Source organism: Molossus molossus, unplaced genomic scaffold (genome assembly GCF_014108415.1).
Source record: "Molossus molossus isolate mMolMol1 unplaced genomic scaffold, mMolMol1.p scaffold_m16_p_17, whole genome shotgun sequence".
Classification (NCBI taxonomy): domain Eukaryota; kingdom Metazoa; phylum Chordata; class Mammalia; order Chiroptera; family Molossidae; genus Molossus; species Molossus molossus.
In genome coordinates this window covers 3,383,323-3,404,244 of record NW_023425352.1, presented here as the reverse complement: position 1 = coordinate 3,404,244, position 20,922 = coordinate 3,383,323, and positions in this window count along the sequence as shown.

Genomic DNA, 20,922 nt, shown 5'->3' with positions numbered 1-20,922 from the left:
CCCTGGGCGGTCTGGCTCAGCAGTTAGAGCGTAGGCCTGTGGTCCTGAGAGACCCGGGTTCAGTTCCGGCTAAGGGCATGTACCTCAGCTGCAGTTTGTCCCCGGCCCTTGTCGGTCGTGCGGGTGGCAGCCACTTGATGAGTTCCTTTCACATCGATGTTTCTCTCTCTCTCTCTTTTCCTCTCTCTCACTCCCACTCTACCTGAACAAAAAATGGAAAGGTGTCCTCGGGTGAGGATAAAGAAAAAAAAAAAAAATTTAAAAAAAAAAAATTTCACAGCAGCAAAAATTAATAGGAGAGCCTAAGGGCTCCCACAGAGAAAAAAAATACCAATAAAGGAGCAGAATTGGGTTGGCATCAGACTCAACCAGTAGAGAAGCTAGCGGGCAGCAGAGCAAGGTCTCCAGAATTCTCAGGTAGGTCATTCTTGAACCAAGTGCAGCGATCAAGGTCCTGTCCAAGAAAATCATAATTCAAATATGCAACAAAGTAAATACCTTCCTTTGACTGTCTCAAGGACCATGACACTGGAAACTTAGAGCCGAAAGTGTCATCTCAGCTCACTGTTTGACCAAGCATTGGACAACAGTTACATTGTCACGATCTTGTAAGTGTTGTTCATTGGCTTTGATTTACTTATGTAAGTAGCAATTTTTGAATCTTGAGATTGGAGAAGACACACCTTAAGGAAGGTGGACAATGAAAGGGGCATGTATCGGGTCAGATTCCGGGGAAGCAGACCCGGGGCTGGGCCTTTGGACTCAGGAGGCTCATCGGTGAGAGCTGAGGGTAACATCTGTGAGCAAGCGGTTAGGGCACGGGAACAAGGTGCATCACTCTCTGCTACGGTCCCTTCGGGGACATCGACTGGTTGCCTCCCGCATGACCCTGACCAGGGCTGGGGACAGAACCACAACCAAGGTATGTGCCCTTGACCAGAATCAAACCTGAGACCCTTTGGTCCGAGGGCCAATACTCCAACCACTGAGTCAAATCGGCCAGGCTACAGTTTTATTACTACTTGTATTTCACACATGGGACAGCAGACCTCTAAGAAGCCACCAGGTCTATCTGACTCCGTACTCTCACTTCTAAGTAACACCCACGTCTGTCGGAATCCGCACTCTTAACCGCTATGCTATTGGGTCTCCAATATGTTCTGTTGAGAAGAATTATGTTGCTTAGAAACACACACACATACACAGCTATAGTATCTGTGTACAGATACAAACCCAAATTGGTAATATGGACCGAGTACCTGAGGAGTTGCAGGAATAAAAACCTTCTTGCCTGTGTCTTCCGTGGGCTGGACCCAGTGGGATGAAGTGGAGACCAGAGAGTGTGCTGATGGCGTCCATGTGGGCCCCCCGGGCTTAGAGCACCCCTGGAGCGGGTGGAGAGGGTGGGGAGCCGATGGATGGACAGGAATCACCACATTGGTTTACTGTGTGTCCCCCAACTAGCATGTAATCTCTGAGAGCCCAGGCTGCAGGCACTGTCTCCGTTGTCCACTGAAATATCTCCAGCACCTAGATTCTACTGTCTGGTGCTGAGTCGCTGCCTAATAAACATCTGATAAATAAATGAAAGATTGATTGCCTGAACCAACTACCCACCAGTGCATCGAGGGCAGGAGTCAGCAAACCACAGCAGAGGCCAGACCCTGTCCTCTTCCTGTTTTTGTACATAAAGTTTTATTGGGACACAGCCATAGCCATTCGTTTACATACTGCCTGTGGCTGCTTTTCTGCAGCAACAGCAGAGCTGAGCAGGTACGACAAGACTGTGTGGCCCACAGAGCTGGAAATATGTTCGATGGACCCTTTCCAGAGAATGTTTTCCAGCCCCTCTGGTGGTGGGACCGGGAGCCAGTGATCACAAGCCACCGAATCTCAAGACTGAAGCAGCTCACAGATGGAAAACCGTTTCTGGACCAAGAATTCTGTTCATTACTTCTGCACAACCCCCACGACCCTGAAGGAACCAAGCCTTCCTGTGCAGCAGGGAAGCCCCTCCCGGACGCCTGGCCCGTCGAGGAGGGCCATGGTGCCATCGGGGGGCGGAAGCTTCGTCTGAGGAGCTTCCGGGGCGCCCCCTTTCACCATCTGGGCAGCTTATGGGGCGAAGAGCTGCCGGAGGGTGCTTCTGCCCACACAGCTTTCTGTGCCAAGCCGCTTGGCCGAGCGGAGTGGGAAGTGGGCAGTCTGCGCTCCTGCCCACGGGAACCCTCTTCTCCTCGGGCTGGAGCTCCACCAGGAACCACCTTCCCCTCAGTTTTGGACCTAGAACCACAAACCTCAGCTTGAGCATTTATCTCTGGGCAAGGCGAGCTGGGGACGTGGGGTGCAGGGCGGCTCAGATTTCCAAAGGCGCCCCCTCGCGGCAGGAAGAGATGCCACCAGCACTGGAGAAGCCGCTGTGGGGCTCTTCAGCCCTGAGGCTCTGTCCCAGGCGCCCTATGGTCTCCCTCCCAAAGGGACACCTGCAACCATCGCTTTCTGCTGTGGCCTGAAGGTTCGGGTCCCCCTAAAATACATCTGTGAGAGCCAGAACCCCCAATGTGATAGTATTTGGAGATGGAGCTAATTAGGTCATGAAGGCACAACCCCTTTGATGGGATTAGTGCTCTTACAAGAAGAGGTAGGAGCCCTGGCCAGTTTGGCTCAGCAGTTAAAGCATCAGTTCACAGACCAATGAGTCTCGGGTTCGATTCTGGTCAAGGGTACGTACCTCGGTTGTGGTTCGCCCCAGCCCTGGTCAGGGTTGTGCAGGAGGCAACCAGTCGCTTTGTCTCTCTCACATCGATGTTTCTCTTTCTCTCTCTCCCTCCCACTCTGTCTGAAGATACATAGAAAAACATCCTTGGGTGAGGATTTAAAAAAAAAAAAAAAGAAGAGGTAGGAGAGAGATGATCTCTCTCTGCCGTGTTAGGATACAAGAGGGTGGCTGTCCACCAGCCAGGAAGAGGACCCTCACCAGAACCCAGTTATTGGATGTTCCGCCTTCAGAACTGTGAGAACCACCTGCCTGTGGTTTAAGCTCCCTCCTCCCCCGAGTCGTAGTGTCTGCCGTACATGTTCTCGCCTTGCCTGGGTCGCCCCTCAGCTCCAGTACAACCCACGCCACAACGCCCGCAGCGTAAAAGTCAACAGCCGTCAGACTAAAAGGATACGCACTAAGAGACGCATTCTTTGCCCCCATAAAATGGCATCGTTATACCCACTAACTGCTGGGCACCAACAGTCATCCAGCCGAAATGACTGGGATCCTGGCTCATGGGAGCAAGGCTTTGCTGACTCAGCACTTTTCCCATGTTTCCTGGTGACCCTTCATCTGAGCGAACGGATTACCCTCCATGATTTCAGTGATTCCCTGACCAACGCATGTGCCTGGGGAACACGCACCTGTTACACTGCATGAAGCGTGGTTCTGCTCACCTGCAGTGAACACACACATTTTCACACGCACAACTTATTCGCCGAGAGCTTCTTTGTACTGCTAAGTGTGGCAGTAGTGATGTCGATAACATTTCTTTTCTTTTTTTTAAACTTTTTTTCTTTATTAATTTTAGAGAAAGAGGAAGGGAGAGGGAGAGAGAGAGAGAAACATCGATGAGCGAGAACATTGACTGGCCGCCTCCTGCATGCCCCCCCACTGGGGATCGGGCCCACAGCCTGGGCATGTGCCCTGACCGGGAATCAAACTGGCGACCTCTTGGTGCAGGGTCGATGCTCAACCACTGAGCCACACCAACGGGGCTCAGAAATATTTCATTTGGAGGAGCCACACTGGGAAGCTAGAAGACTCAGTCCACCTGCCACGCCTCGGCACACACTTCCAGAACGCATGAAATGATTCGGAGAGACACTGGTAATTTGGGGGACCTGACTGTAACCTCCACCTGTCCGCCTTCACTTCCCAGCGTTCTGTTCCTGGCAGACTTGGAGGAGTGTCGGTAGAGAGGTATCCCTGGTACTGGGGGGGTTGTTTGTTGGGTCATGTGTCCTCATAAGTGCCGAAAACATTTGGAATAAAGCTGAAACCTTGTGTAATCCGCAGAGGAATGGACTCACATCTGTGTGTGACATAAGCAGATGTGAATAGAACGGTGCTCAGATGAGATTTGCTTTTCCCCTGGAATTGGCTCTGGCGCACGAGGCTGGCAAGGGATGGCAGGCGTCAGCTGAGCCAAGTGAGAATGCAAAACCTCAAGGCCAGCTTCGCCCCGGCCACGGTCAGGTGATCTGGCCGCCCAAAAAGAAGCAAGTGGGAAAGACGCAGGAGCCGGTGCTGGGGGCGGCGACGTGAGGAGGACCAGCCCATCGGCCCGCAGCCAGCATCCTCTGACCTTTGGTTCACCCGCGCAACCCCTCCCCCCGTGGCCGGCTGGCTGGGTGAAATAAGACAGCCCTGTTCACACGTGTCTCCCATAAAAGAAAATGATCGGTCTGGTGGGTTACATTGTATCAGTTACTGGGGAGAGGAAGAAGTTTGGGATGCAAAATGGACCTGAACGTGGGTGGGCCACACTGGAATGGCAACAAAGATGCCGCCTGAGCGCCCACCTGGGAAGCACACACAGTAAAAGACCGAAGGAAAAGCCCGGCAGCTCCGCAGTTCAGCCAACGTGGAGCCACCCATGCCTCAGATGGACGCTGGGCTTCCATTTTCTCTTCTGAAACATCTTTAATGCTGACATTTGGACCCTAGAAACATGTTTGTCCACTTGTGTGGAACTGGAACTGGGCTGCGCTGGCTGGGGCTCAGGCTGCAGGGGGTCGTTCCGATGCAGAATACGCCGCCCGCCGAGGGGCGCTGCGGGGAGGGGTCTGTTTGAAGCGTCGCCAGCTTCTTGCAGGGCCACCCGAGTGGCTTCTGATGCACACGGGGGGACATAAGAGCTGAAAAGGAGGAGGTCTGTTTGGGGTTTCACTGCTCAGAAAACAAAGCGTCATCTCCTCCTCAGTTTTCTATGTAAACCGTCGGGCACAGTGATACCACCTGGCGATAGGACCACGGTGTGGGGTCCAATGGGAGAGTAAGGGGAAGCCTCGGAGGGTGGCACGGAAAACGGTCAGCGCTCAAGGCTGTCCCGGGGGAGGGTCGTGGGGACGGGGGGGGGGGGGGCCTGGACACGCAGCCGGGGGGCCACCTGCTCACTCTTCTGACAAAGAAACGGGACGATTTGCCCTCAAGAGGCGCTGTGAGCAGACCACTGGCGGCGTCATTTCGGAAGCCTTCTGCCTTCGTCCTGCCAGAGCCGGGGCACCCCTCCCGCCCATCATTCCCGTGGCTGCGCTCGGCTCTGCGGCTCCTGCGTCCAGATGGACACTCTGACCTTGGCCACAGCCGCTCGGGTCCTCTGCTGCCCATGCCGGCCCGGGCTTGGCTGGGCTGCCACGGAGGGTGGGGGCCGCCATCTGGTGCGGGAGGGGTGGGCTGGCAGGTGGCTCAGCGGCAGGAGAAGTTACCAGGCTGAGACGGACCTGAGGCTGGCTGGCTGCTGGGGACTGAAGTTCCCGGAAACCTCGCAGGCAAGGCGGATGGCGGAGGCGGGGACCTGGCAACGAGCAACTGGGTCACTCTCCGGCTGCTACCTTCCAGTGGCCCTGAGTGAAGTCCCTGGGCCACAGCCTGGGAGGGCCAGCGCTCAGGGGGAGACGAGGACCAGGGCCACCGAGGCAGGGACAGGGCTCCACGGTGGGGCCCCTAGATGGGACCACTGCCAGCCAGCCCCGTGTCAAGTCACAGTCAAGGTGGCCTCTGATGGCCATCCCAGTGGCTTCTTTGGAAGGTGACTGTGGCTTGACGTAGATCGAGTGAGTCTTGGGGTTGAGGAGCCATGAAGAGGGACAGTGGTACCAGGGTTGCTCTGCCCGGGGCCTGGGACCTGCCTCTACCAGCCTGCTGTCACTCAGGGCTGGACACATCACCCAAGGACGCCAGTGGGCCACCTCAACACAGAAGACACACGGGCAGGGGCAGCCCCCGCTGCTTAGCACGCTCGCCCTTGACCTCGGCAAAGCCACGGGGCTCTGCGGGCGACGTCTGTTCACCCGCCGCGGAAGGATGCCCCGTGGACTGTGGCAGCTCTCTCCTCTCGGGAGTGAGGGCTTTGACGCCAGCTGGTTCGGGGTTTGAGGCCCTGCTCTGCATTACACGTTATGTGAACTTGGGGGTTTCTTCCTCACCCGCGCCCCCCTTCCCTCCTGGGTGCAGTGGGGAGGCGACTCGTTCGGTCTGAGACTAGAGCGCGCTACAGCTCTCGGGGGAGTGGGTGGCACACAGTAGTCTCTTTCCAGTTGTTCTTCCCCCTGAGGTCCCTTCACTTTGAACTTCCGCAACTCCGTAGAAACCGGAAAACCCCGCCTTCATCTGGGACATCCTTGAGACCCTGTCCTGTGAGGGTGACTTCGTTTGCACAGGTCGGGGACTGCGCAAGGAGAAGGTCAGGTGCTATGCAGTCGCAGGGACTGGATATGTTCGGGCCACTCACCTGTCCCTTCACGACCACAGGTGACCCTAATGGCTTGCCTACAGACCTGGCATCTTCTGGGCCCTGGGCTTTCTCAGGGGAGGCCAGCTCTCTGAGATCGGCACCACCTGATGTAAAAGGGGTGGTCTTCACATCGGTGGCTCTTGGCCATGAGAGGACATCAGGACCACCCGAGAAGCTTTGCCAAGGAGAGAGCGGCCAGGCCACACCGGGCTCTGCACCAGAGGTGTGCGAGGGGTCTGGAGTCTGCTTTTAAAAGCTGAGGTTTCACGGGGAATAAAGAGACTGAAAACGGGGACAAACAGCATCATCACAGGAAGAGTTTAGCATCGGAGAATTCGTTAAGGAAAAGAAGGGACTGTCTAAGGCTTTCTTCTGAAGCTGATTATCTTGGCAGAAAGGCCAGATGAGTGATGTATTCTCTTATTAACGCAACATCAGTTCATTGGCCACCAGGAGAGTTTCACACCATGTACTCAGGGTTCAAACTCCTGAAGCTGAACAACCTGAGAGATGAAATCTTCCAGGTCACGAGCCTCCAGATGAGGAAAGTGATGTGACTTGGCCAGTATCACACAGGCAGCGGCTTGAGAGAACCTGAGTCCAGATGCCGACACCCCCCCATCTTCCTCCCTCCCCCCATGTCCCCTACTCTCCGCCCAGGTGCCCACCCGGGGCTGCAGACACATTTTGCTTATAGTCTGTCGATGCTTTTCTGCCCATTTCAAGGAAAAATCCAGACGTCCTTCTCTATTGAGACCTGGCCATGCAGGACACTGGGTCTGTGTTTCCCACGGAGCGGAATCTGCTGAGTCAGTTCCCCTTCCTTCAAAGGCCGCTGGGGTCCTCCTGGGCCGCAGGCCCGCCCTCTACTGCGCCCTATTTACGGCACCTGCCTGGCCCCCGAGAACGTATGTTTGTGATCCCTGCATAAGGGAACGGAGTCTGGGAGAAAGAATACCCCTCCCACCCTCTTCCAGATCCAGGAGTGGGGAGGGTGAGCCCGTCAGGTTCCCGGCTACCTCTCGGTGGGCAGACCTCAGTTAGACACTCGAACCTGTGAAACGAACGGTCTGCGAAGATAAAAACTGAGAAGTGTGGTGCACACACTTATATTTACAGTAGGAACCTCACTTATCATCCATGGGATGGCCCCTGAGCCGGGAGCCACGGGTCCCAGAACATGGGGCTTCTCTTCCCCCGGCCCCTGTGGTCCCCAGTGGGCGTGGACGGCTAAGAGCTTCTCTCCACCTTCATCCCAGCCCCGCGCAGTGGCCACAGAGCGGTCCGCCCATTTCCCACCCCCACCAGCTGGGACCACTGTCTCCCCCTCGGACTCTGAGCCGACTCCTCTCACCACCCCACAGGACCGCGGCAGTGTGAGCCACGTTCTTCGAGGTCCACGCAGGAATTTTCCTTGACACTCCACACACGGGGAGGGGTCTGCTCTGCCAATTCATTGTGTCCGCAGAGCAGAAGGTACATGTTGACCCCACAGAGAAGATCCTGTTTGGAAACAGCCCGTCTGCAGACCATCCGAGCCGAGTGTCAGCAATCGCACTGAACCGGGCCCAGCGGGACATCCGCGCCACGCTCCCCGGGTCTCAGGCCGGGACAGCGGACAGGCGCTGGCCTTGGAGCGCAGGTCCGGATGCGGCGCCACCAGCCCCGGAAGCTCTCGGTGTGCTCACTTGGAGACTCGGGTTGTGCGAAACGCTTGTACGTGGAGCAACAGGCAGGTCCCCTCCGGCCGTTTTATTAAAGGACGATGGAGCCGGACCCGGGCGACAGAGGCGTCATCACCAGGAGACGTCACTCCAGAGGACAGCAGCTCGTGGGGTCCGCCCCGACAGCCACTGAGGGGAGAGCTGGAGAGACCTGGTGAGCCTGCCTTGTGCTTGATCTGTGCAAAGGGGGTGTTGTGGGGGGAGGGGCTGAACAAGAGGACAAGGCAAAGGGGTGCACGCAGGGCCCCCGGCGAGGTCGGGGCTACGCAGGGATGTGCTCTGTGTTCTGTCCCCTCAGTGCTGCTGGCCGGGACCGTTCCTCCCTCAGGCTGGGCACAAACCTGCTCCGGCCAGTCTCTCCCACCCCCGTCACCACCTGCAGCCCCTTTCGAGGCCGTCTCCCGGGGCGCTGGCTCCCAGCAGTCTCCCGGGCTCTCTGCTGTGGCTGCCTCGGTCCACATCCACTCTGTGAAGGCAGACACCACGTGTCGCTCCCCCCACGTCCCTGAGCCCCTCGGACTGTGCCGGCCGAAGGAGAGGCTCCGAAATGTGTGCCGAGGACAGCTGAGGCGTGGCGTGGTTTACAAAGGCCCACACGGCGTGGTCCTGGGCGGGGATTCCTGTGGAAAGAACCTTATTTGGAAGTGGGGAACCCCACCTTAACTGATTTCATGGCGTGGGCGTCTCTGAGCCTGCGCTGTGCCAGGGACCAGATGCGTTGGTTCTCTCGCCCAGGGGAAAAGCCACAAACCTAGTGACCGACCCCCAGGGTCCAGGCCTGGGAGAGGCAGGTGGGGTCCCTGCGGCGCAAGGTGGAGTCACTCACTGTCGTCCAGCGAGCACTGTGCCCCGAGGGCACGCCCTCTTGTGTTATGTGCACCCCGCGCCTTCTTGCCCCATCTGGTCCCCCCTGCTCACAAGGACATTGTCACCTCCCTCGCGGTGCTGGGGGTTAAAGCCTCAGCTGGGCGCTTTGCCTCCCGGGCTCCCCTGAGGTCCTGTGACGTTGCAGCGAGTGGCAGCTGGGTCTGTCCTCTGCAGGTCCCGCTGACCCGCTGGCCAGCCGGCCTGGCTCCCTCTCCACGGGGTCTCTCCGGAGGAGGAGTCTGTCTCTCGTGGCGGTTCAGGCAGCCGCCGGTCCCCTCCGAGGCCGAGCGTGGAGCGGGCTCCGGTTCAACCCCGCATCCTTGCGGCCGTGCAGTCTCGGGACCAGCTCCGGCCGAGCAGCGGGAAGTTCCCACCACCTCCCCACGGAGGACGTGGTAACGAACCCGGGCCGTTGTAACCCCCCCTGATGGCCGGGAGGGTGACCCTTTCCCTGTCCAAGAGGGCTTGTGGAAATGGACCGGTGGGCACCTGGGCAACCAGGCATCGCCACCTTCTCTGGGTTTCGTTTCTGTCATTTATAAAACGGAGATGCTAACACCTGCCCAACAGACATCCTCCTAATGCCTGCTGTGGGCCGGTCCCGGGCGGGTCCTGCCGTGGTGAGCGAGGCAGGTGACCCGCCCCTGGGGGAGGGGCATTCTACCGAGAGAAGCGACGGTTTGAGAGGAAATATGTAAGTTAATGATAAGTCGGAGGAAGTTGTTTGGAGGAAAAGAAGAGGGAACTGAGACAAAGAACAGGTTGGGGAGGAGGCGGGGGAGGCCCCAGGCTGTGCATTAAGTGAACCCTGAACCCTGGAAGGTTGAGGGCTGGAGGGAGCCTAGTGCCGGGGGCCGAGCCAGGCGGGAGGGGGCAGTGAGGCTTGAACCGAGGGGCGGACAAGGCTTTTTGGAGGGAACACCTGTGTTCGTTGGCTGAGCACTAACCCTGAAAAGTTAAGTAAAAAACAAACACCAAACGGTCCATTAGCAAACACATTATGAGCACAGAATCCAAGGAGGACAGATCGGGGCGACACGTATTCTGTAGTGACGACTTTTCCTGGAGGCTCGGAGGCTGGAGCGAAGTAACCTCCCTGATGGTTTCAGAGGAACCTGTGCTCTCCCCGCAGCCCTGCTCTGCCGGGAACGGCCGTCGGGACAAGGATGGTGGGGATGGCACTTCGAAACCCTCACCCCTGTACCTTCACGGAACCCCCTTCTCGTGGGGCAGTCCTGCCAGAGGACCAGGCTCTGCCTCGTCCCTCCCTGCCCTCCCTGTCCCCCTTGCTCCCTCGAGTTCCTCCGTGCTGACCACTAGATCCTGTGGCCCGGGTTGTCCCTCCACCCTCCTGTCCAGCCGGCTGGACGACTTCACTGTTCTCACGCTGCTCCATCCAGCTCAGGCCTCGTGACTTTGTGTGATGTCCCCGGCGTCTCCGCCTTCGCATCCTCGCCCACAGCTGCATCGCGGACCACATGGTCCAGGGCGGGAATGCCAACACAGGGCTCCCCTCTGACCGGGCCTTACCTCCCGACCTTCTCACGCCTTCATCCCCCTCGTAGGTTCTTCCAAATTCAGCCACCTTGGGGCCAGTTGAGCTTTTACATGAGTGCGTTTCTGGCTTGCTTCCACTCCTTCTAGGCGTCCTGGGCCTTGATGACACCTTCATCCTATTCTGATACCAACCCTGGCTGATGAGCTACTTCTGAGTCAACCCCTCCGTTCCCCTCGTGGTAATCCCCATTCTCTCTCACACCCGCTCCCGTCAGGCTTCTCCCGGCACTTCATCAGAGACGCTCTCGTCAGAGGGACGGTGACCTCCGTCTGCCGCTCGAGTCCTCGGTCCCTGTCCTACTACCTGTTGCCAGCACGTCCTCCTCCACGACACACTGTCTTCACGTGGCTCTCCGGAGGCCGAGCTCCAGTGTGTCCCTCCCGTGTTGACGGCTTCTTCTTGGTCTTCGGCTGGTTCTTTTCATGACTTGGTTTGCTGTGCCTGGGGCTGGTCCTTGGCCTTCCCCTCCGTGGCCACACCCACTCTCTGGAGAACCTGCCCAGCCTTCCCCTCCGTGGCCACACCCACTCTCTGGAGAACCTCGCCCAGCCTTCCCCTCCGTGGCCACACCCACTCTCTGGAGAACCTCGCCCAGTCTCATGACGTTAAATAAAATGTGTGTGCTGACAAGTCCTGAAATATGTGTGTTTCCAGCCCAGATGTATCTCCCGAGCTCAGTACTTGCATATCCAGTGTCCTTACTCAGCAAACATCTCAAGCTCAGCATGTCCAAACCAAACTTCTGATCTCCCCCCAAACTCTGTACCATCCCCAGATTTCCCCAACTCAACTGCAGCTAACTCTTTTTTTTTTTTTTTAAACAAATTTTCAGTTAACTGGGAATTTAGAGAAAAATCAAGTTTCTCACAAGCCCCATATTCTAACTTCGAAATCTATTTAGTAAGAGTTATCGCTGGGATGTTCCAATCAAATATACCCTTGTGCAGATACTAAGATGTAAAATATTATATGAAATGTAAAACTGATGTAACTGGAGAGCAACCCTGAGCAGGCAGACACTGGAGAGGAGTGAACGCCTGGAAGAAGTCAATGCCGAGGGGTGAGTTTCCAGTCTGGATGGGTGTTACTCAAGAGAAAACTCGCAGGTTCCCCGTACAGGGCTCTGTCACAACTCCAACAGGAAACTGTTCACCTTTCTGGTTTAAAGAACCAGGAGAGTTCAAGGCAATTATATCTGATTTTTAAAATGGGAGCAGAAAGATTGGAAAATGGAGAATGAAGCCCCAAATTCTGAGTGTAATCTCAACCCACATCTCTGGCTGACACTAAGCCATGTGTGAGAAGGGCAGATTCCAGAGGCCCAGCTAAGGCTAAAAGAACCGAACTGATATTTGAGTGGTTGCCTACCACAGGGCAGCCAGTTTACAGCGGAGACCAACCAGGTTAAGTGCCTGTTTACAAAAACAGCACTCTTCAAAGGAATATAATGGAACCCAGTGTCTCCACAACATAACCTTTACAATACAGTCCAAAATTACTTGGCATACAAAGAAACAGGAAAACGTGACCCATCTTTCAAGTGAAAAGACTAAAATTTTATTTTAAAAAATGTATATAATAACATACTGAAAAATATACATTTCCAGTATCTGGTCACATCTTACCGCCCGTCAGTGTCATTGTCCTGTTTCAGTGACAGGTGACAACATTGCACCTCGTCTCCAAATTGGTCATCTGTTTCCACCTTTGCCCAACTTTTCCAAACTCCTAGTTATTAGGGAAACCTAGAATTAAAAGCATAGTGAGTCAGAATCCCTAAATTTTAAAAGACTATTACTAAGTGCTGGTGAGGACCTGGAACAGCTGGACCATGTACGTTGCTGAAGAGAACTTAGTATTTTAGGTACTGGGAGGTGATAGTCTCTGTCACAACTGCTCAGCTCTATCATCCTAGTCCAAAAGCAACCAGAGACAATAAGTAAATGAATGGGCAAGGCTGTGCTTTAGTCAAATTTTATTTACAAAAATGGAAGTTCGAACTTCCCATCACGTTCACCATCCTTGAAATTTTGTTTTTCTCCACCATTTAAAAATGTGAAATCATTCTGAGCTCTCGAGCCATTCAATGGTCCACAGCAGACGGGAACTAGAAACTAGAAAAGGCGAAGCTTGAAATTTTGTTTTTCTCCACCATTTAAAAATGTGAAATCATTCTGCGCTCTCGAGCCATACAGTGGTCCACAGCAGACGGGAACAGGAAACCAGAAAAGGCGAAGCAGCGTGATAGGCCCAGAAGGCGAGATATTAGTGTTGTTATACTTCCCGAAGGAGAGGGAAGAAGAGTCGATAATGGCACATCAAGGTGGGTAAGGATGTAATGCTCAGACTGCAGGGCCCCCCAAGGGTCTGGGGTGTGAATGAGAGACGGTCCCCACCCAGACCATTGTGGTGCAGTTTCAGAATTCAGAGGGAAAATGCAAATTCAGAACTGTCCCAGAGATGAAAAGACATTTACCTGGATAAGCATCTGAGAGTCAGGCTCACCTCGGACTTCCCTTGAGACACACTGGCAGCCGGAAGACGGTGGAGCAATGCCCCGCAGTGCAGTGGGCACGTTCTCTTGGCCAGCGGCCAGCGAGGTGTGGGCAGGTAGAGCTACACGAGGGTGCATGAGGGACCAGCAGCGTGTGGCCTGTAGCATGACCGTCTCCAGCACACTTCCTGGGAATCACAAGGCACGTTCCTTAAGAGCGTGGCTGTGATCGGGGGATGGGGGCCACTGCGTGGGTGGTGCCTGCCCTAGAACCATTTCTCTCACTCCCTCACTTTTTTTTTTTATCCTCACCCGAGGACATTTTTGCATTTATCTTCAGATAGAGCGGGAGGGAGAGAGAGAGAGAAACATTGCTATCAGAGAGACACATCGACTGGTTGCCACCCACGTGACCCCAGCCGGGATGGGGACGAACTGCAACCAAGGTTTGTGCCCCTAGGGAGAACTGAACCCGGGTCTCCCCGGTCTGCGGGTGCTTGCTCTAACCACTTAGCAAACCGGCCAGGGCCCAGGCACTTCGCTAACAAACCCCAGTGTTCTTCTGTGTAAGATGGCAGCATGCTCCAGGCGGACATTGGAGAAGGGTAACTATTACGTACACCATTCGTGGTAAATCTGTTACCTGTTCCACTCACCAGGCACCGGTGGGCATGGGGCGAAACGCCAGCCTGTGGGATGTTCAGGGAACTTTCAGAAGCTCCAGCGCAACTTCCTTCTTCGCTGATCGAAGGAGACACGCAGGAACCGATGGCCGCTCCTCTCCCGACCGCGTCGCGGTCTGTTGGGGAAGCCGGTGCCCACGCACCTCTCCGACGTCAGGGGACAGGCCTGAGGACAGCGGGCAGCGTGAGGGTGACGCCAGCGTGGAAGAGGTGAAGGCACCTGATACTATCTGAGCTGCCCAGTTACCCAGCCCGAACCGTTGCCCCCAGAATGCTCCGTGCATGAGATGAGATTCTTCCGTGGGAGTCCCTCCTGGTTGGGTTTTCTGTTATTTCTAACCAACAGCATTCGATTGATATTATTAATGAAAGAAGACTGGGCATATTTGTAAAACTATGCCTCTGGGACCTAGACTGGGTCACCCACAGAAGGGCACAAAGCGGCGCCGGGGCTGCTGAGGGGGGCAGGGCAGGTGCTGGCCTCTTTGATCTAAGGCAGAGTCTGAGAGTAAATATGATCAGAATCCATGAAGCGAACAGTGTCATTGATAAGATCAGGGTGGACGTGGATGAGACGTCCTGAAACGGTGAAGCCACAAAATGATCAATGTGGACGCAGCCCTGGGTGGATGAGCGGACCACGCGTGGCGGCCGGTGCTCTGGGGAACAGTCTGGCTGAGTCGCTGGGACCTCTCGGGACTTGTGGCCATTTCCATCCAGGACTTAGAAGAGCAACAAGCTCTTCTGCAGGCTGTTCTGTAACCACCCGGGTGACACTCACTCCCCTGTGGGGCCTCTCATTCTGAGATTGCACAGGACTGGAATCAGGTGGCAAATGCCAGCCCATTGTCCTCAGGCCACTACTTGGGGCCACTCAGGGGACCATTGGTGTGTACAGACCTGTGGATCAACCTCAAAGCTACCTCCTTGAGGGTTTTCCAGTGCCAGCCGAAGCCATTAGAAACATTTTCCTGGACGGCTGAGCTTTGATGTTCCTGTGATGCCCCTTGAGGACTCACCGAGGGGCAGGACTCACCCATGCTTGCCCGCCGGCCAGGGTAGTGATGCTCAGCCCTGGAGGCACAGCTGGTCACATGGAGATTTGTGTCTGATTTGTCTAGGGCAGGACCTGGCAAAGCCCAGCAGGTCATAGGGATGCGTTTCACAAAAGAAAATCCCTTTGCTGTGGAGTACATCACGTGGGCTCAGTGCGATGGCCCGGGCACGTGACGGAGGCATTCCTGGGAGGACAGGGCCCCTTGGAATTCCTATAGCTGCTTGGACGGAAGTGGGGATCAGATCCTGCGTCTCCCTCGTAGCCAACCCTGTGGACTCAACGAGAGCGACACACTTCTCCTTGGACCCTCCTCCAACTCTCTCGGTTCTGTGGTGGTGGTGTTGTTATTGTTGCTGTTGGCGAGCTTTTGTTTGGATTTGGAAATGACTCAAAAGAGTCCGGCAGAGCTGAGAAATGCAAGCAGTCCCGTCTCGGGAGCAAGCTGTTTTCCAGTTGGCCATGTGTGGTCTGCAAAGGGTCAGCCAACGGAAGGCTGCTCTTTTGATTTCGTTTGCATGTTGTTTGCTTTTCTGCTGCACATGCGTGTGGACAGGCCTCCTACACTTTCTCCAACCTCGGTACGTGTTGTCCTGTGTGCACAGGGGTGTGCTGGTGCCGGCTGGTACCAGCTCCAGGGAGCGAAACGCATGCATCTCTTCCCAGTTCTGCACTCGGTGACATCATACTCGGTGACTGAAACTGGCACCGTGCGGGGTCTGCACCAAGGCAAGCAGCAAATGCTACAAGTCACGGCTCGGTCCCGGAGGTCCAGCTGCTCAACCCCCAGCACATGCCCCAGTTCCCGCCTTCACGTTCCAGGGGGAACCTGATGCGGTGAAGAGGATGCTTGCCGTGCATGGTGAAGGCTTGAGTGCGTGAGTCTGTCGTCCTCTCTGCTGTCACCTCTAATCCACTGTGAACCACAAAGAAAGGTGTAAGTCGATGGTCAGAAGGAGAGGCCGACCGTCAGCCAGAGGCGTGCATGGGACCCTCAGGTTCTCTCAGCCTCACCCCTGTCCCAGCCACAACCGTGCCAGCCAGCGCTGGGGCGCTCCGGCCGACTTCCCTCAGGCAGCCCCTGTCTGAGTCTTGCTCCTGCCTCAGTCTCCCTGTCGATGCTGAGGCATGGCCTCCTGCAGGGTCCCCCGGCTCCCGGCAACTGAACGTGTGCGGGTGTTCATGTCTCGTGGGTAAACCTTTGGCTAATGGGAGGCCGGGGCCAAGGACCACTCACAGGGGCTCCCATGAGACTGGCAGGCCGTTGTACTCAGCGCATCCTTGTACCAGCTCCTCCTCCCCGGCATCACCGCCCTGTGCCTGGCATGGCACTTCCGGTGAAATGGCACTTCCGGTGAAATGGCACTTCCGGTGAAATGGCACTTCCGGTGAAATGGCACTTCTGGTGAAATGGCACTCACTAGCCTGCGCCTCTGCTTAGCCCGGACGAGGCCAGGATCCGTCGAGGAGCGAGAACAGATGGCGAGGGCACGCGGAGGCCCAGCGAGAGCCCTGCAGCGGAGAGCTCGGCTCAGGGGCGTGCCTGGGTGGCAGAGGCTGTCTGCCCCGAGGACCTGGGTGCCCAAGAACAAGAAACACTGTGTGTGAGGGCGGGAGGCCCAGAGAAACAGGCACCCCGAAAGGGGGAGTTAGTGCAGTCTGTAGCTTTGACCACGGTCCGTCCTCTGCTCCAGGCGACTCCAGAGATAAATACGTGTTCAGAAGAGAGGAGGGAGGATTAACCCGTGCTGGGCGGAGACGGGGGACAAAGCTGCTCACCGGACTCTTCCACGGGCCAGTGTCATGGCGAAGCTGGACCCTGACACGGATGGCAGGACAATGCCGTGCGAAACTGGATTGGATCCTAGTTCAAAAGAGAAAGACCACGGATGATTGAGGCCACGACCGGAAGCAGCCGGGAAACTGACTGCAATGCTGTTGGGTGACGCAGGACATCTGTGTGCGTTTTCCCAGGCACGAGAGTAGTGTCGTGGGCAACGTGCCCGCCCCTTGAGGAGACACAATGTTGAGGGGCGAGGCTCCTTCCACTTACTGCAAACAGTCCAGAAAACACGTGTGTCGACACAGACGTACACACAGGCGCACACAGAGAGAAAGCAGGCGCGTCAACCTGCTACCAATAGTTGAATCAAAGGATAGCCAGGTGTTTATGGCACTGTTATTTCCATTTTTATGTGTTTTTGAAATTTATAATAACATGGGGGAGGGTAACAATAGACCAATGGCTTCAAGATTCCGAGGAAAATGTTTTCTTATGAGAAGGTCTGCATCTGTATATACTCACATATATAATTTCACATAAATGTATAAATATACTCATCTCATCAAAGCTTTTCATTTTATTTTATTTTTTTTCTTTGTTGATTTTAGACAGAGAGAAAGAGAGAGGGTGAGAGAAACAAATATCAGTGCGAGAGAACATTGATTGGCTGCCTCCTGTGTGCCCCCTACTGGGGATGGGCCAACAACCTGGGCCTGTGCCCTGACTGGGAATCAAACCAGTGACCTCTTGGTGCAGGGTCAGCTCAGCTACTGAGCCACACCAGTCAGGCTCATTAATGCTTTTTAAAGGTCTTTTCTTGCCCTGGCTGGTGTGCTCAGTGGTTAGAGCGTTGGCCTGTGAACCAGAGAGTCTTGGGTTCGGTTCCCGCTAAGGGCATGTACCTCGGTTGCAGTTTGTCCCCAGCCCAGTTGGGGTCGTGTGGGTGGTGACCACTCGATGTGTCTCTCTCTCTCTCTTCCTCCCTCTCTCCCTCCTGCTCTATCTGAAGATAAATGCAACAACAACAAAAAATTCCTCAGGTGAGGATAAAAATAAAGAAAGAAGAATCTCTTCTTATTGTTGTTTTCTTGTCTTATTGACTCACTTTTTCCTTCCACCTCATATCCACCCTCCAACACCTACCTGTGTTAATAACCTGTGTTAACAACCTTTGAGAACGAAGCGTTTCTAATCCTCCGTGCTCGCAAACTCACATGCGGCAGTAACTATGCACGTGTGTGTGTGCACATGCACATATATGCCTATACACTGTGTTACACGCATCGTAGTATTTTCATTTTAAACACTCTCATGGGTTTAAGTGATATCACAGTGCTACCTGAGTTTGCAATTTCGTTACCACTGGGAACTCCAGGGCCCTTCCCCAGTGTTTGCTGGCCTTTCTGACATGCGCTCCCTGAACCTCCCTCACGGTTCCATCCGTTTCTCCCCTGGGTGGCTTCTACCAGGTTTTTTTTCATCAATTTATAAGAGCTCTCTCTCTGTATGTAATAGATAGAAATAACCTTTGTCATCTCTATCACATATTTTTTCAAATCTACTGTTTGTTGACTGTTTATAATACCATTCACTGTACAAAGGCTTTGAATTTTCATGTGTTCAGCTCTGTCAGTCTTTTCAAGCTTTTGAGTTGTCAGCCTCATCGTGAAGCCCTCCCCACCCCTAAATTATACGTGGGGTTTGTGAGGTTTTGCTTCTGGTGTTTGGTTCTATGATAAAGCTGTGATTTGCTATTGAATCGGATGTAAGATATCCTACCAGAAGAATTCAGTAGGTCAGCTCTTCTTTCCCCACCAAAACACACCATCGCTGCTGTCACTTCTGAACGCTGTCCTCGCTCTCATTTCCGACTCCGTCTTCTGTTTCACTGACCTGTTGTCTCTTCTGATATAAACACCATGTTGCTTCTGCTGCAGACCACGGTACCCTCAGTGTAAGTCCGACACCGGGTTAGACACAGTTCCCCTCATTACGCTTCTCTCTCGCAGGTCCTTGGACCACTGTCGGACATTTATGCTTTCATAGGATATCAAAGACTTTATCGATGTAGAAATTTTAAAGATTTTATCATTGTAAAATGCCAACAACATTTCTTACAGAAATAGAAAACAAGCCCTGGCCGGTTTGGCTCAGCGGTTAAAGCATCGGCCTGTGGTCCGGAGAAACCCGGGTTCGGTTCCCGCTAAGGGCATGTACCTCGGTTGCAGTTTGTCCCTGGCCCTGGTTGGTCGTGCGGGTGGCAGCCACTCGATGTGTCCCTTTCACGTCGATGTTTCTCTCTCTCTCTCTCTCCCTCCTGCTCTATCTGAACAAAGAATGAAAAAGTGTCCTCGGGTGAGGATAAAAAAAAGAAATAGAAAACAAAAGGAAAACCCTAACATCGTATAGAGCCTCAGAGACCCGAGGTAGACAACACATTTCTGGGAACGAACAGGAGACACCCTACTCTCTGATTTCGGACTATACCGAAGGCCACCGTGATCGAACCAGCAGGCTGGCATGAAAACAGCCACACGGACCAATGGAACAGGACAGAGAGCCCGGTGATAAACCTTCACGTGGGATCAGCTAAGATTTGACGAGGGAGTCAAGAATAGTCAACGGAGAAAAGACCGTCTCTTCCATACGTGGTGCTGGGGAGACTGGATATTCACACGCAAAAGAATGAAATGAACCCCGTCTTACACCGCTCACAAAATTAACTCAGAATGGATTAAAGACTTAACCGTAAGATCATAAAACTCCTGGAAGGAAACACAGGGAACGAGCTCCTTGAACTTGGTCTTGGCAGTGATGTTGTGGACGCGATGCCAAAAGCATAAGCAAATAAAAGCAAAAAGAACAAGTGGGACTACATCAAACTGAAGAGCTCGGCAAAGGAAACCAACGAAACGGAAAGGCAACCTGCAGCGTGGGAGAAAATGTGCGCACGCCGTGCATCTGGAGTCTGGGAGCTTCGGTCAAGGCGCCGCTAGGTTCTGTGTCTGGTGAGGGTTCGCGTCCAGCCTGCGACGGCATCTGCTCGCCACGCCCTCACGTCAGAGGGTGAGCGAGCTCTCTTGGGACTGTTTTACTTCTTTTTTGTTAATTCTCACCCAAGGATATTTTTATATTGGTTTTTGAGATAGAGTGGAAGGGGGAGAGAGAGAGAGAGAGAGAGAGAAGCATTGATGTGAGAGAGACACATTAATTGGTTGCCTCCCGCATGACCCCAGCCGAGGCCAGGGATTGAACCTGCAACCAGGTACGTGCCCTTGACCAGAATCGAACCCAAGACCCTTCAGTCTGAGGGCTGATGCTCTAACTGCCGAGCCCAAATGGCCAGGGCTCTAGGGCTCTTTTAAAAGGGCACAAATCTTAATCATGAGGGCTTCACCCTTGTGACCTAACCACTTCCCAAAGGCCCCACCTCCTGATACCAATACCTTAGAGGTTAAGATTTCTACTTATGAATTTGGGGGAACACAAAAATTCAATTACAGTCTTCTTGTAAAATGAAACACACAAAATAAATAGATGACTGAATGAATTATTATAAAGTGAACACCCTTATAGCCACCACCCAGGTCAAGAAATAGAACTTTGCTGCTACCCCAAAATCTTCTCCAAAGGGCTTTGTTTCTTTTATTGTAAAGCACCAGTCACTGTACTGTTGGGTTATAGGCTGAATTGCGTCACTGTCCCCCCAAATTCATACATTGAAGTCCTGACCCTAGCACCTCAAAATGTAAGTGTATTTGCAGATCGGGTCTTTCAAGAGGTGATTAAGTTAAAAGGAGGTCATGAGGGGTGGACCCTGATCCAGTCTGACTGGTGTCCTTATAAGAAGAGGTTAGGATACAAAGAGAGGAAAGACCATGTGAAGACACAGGGGGAAGTCAGCTCTCACAAGCTGAGGAGAGAGACCTCAGGGGAAACCAACCCTGCCCACACCTTGATCTTAGAATTTCAGCCTCCATAACAGGGAGAAGAAATGTCTGTTGTTTAAACCACCCAGTCTGCGATATTTTGTTAGCAGACTAATACAGTTGGTCCTTGTTTCTAGGCCTTTTTGGCAGAGAGAGCTAGAAAATAAGCAAACACACATGACCATAAACAATCTCATGATTTCGCACTCCTTTATCCGCTTCTCTCTTACATCTCCATCTCCGTTCTTCCTCATGGGAATCGTTGGTTTTCAAAGCCATAAGGGATCCTAGAGTTAGAATACCCTGAAATTAATCACATGTTTTATCTCA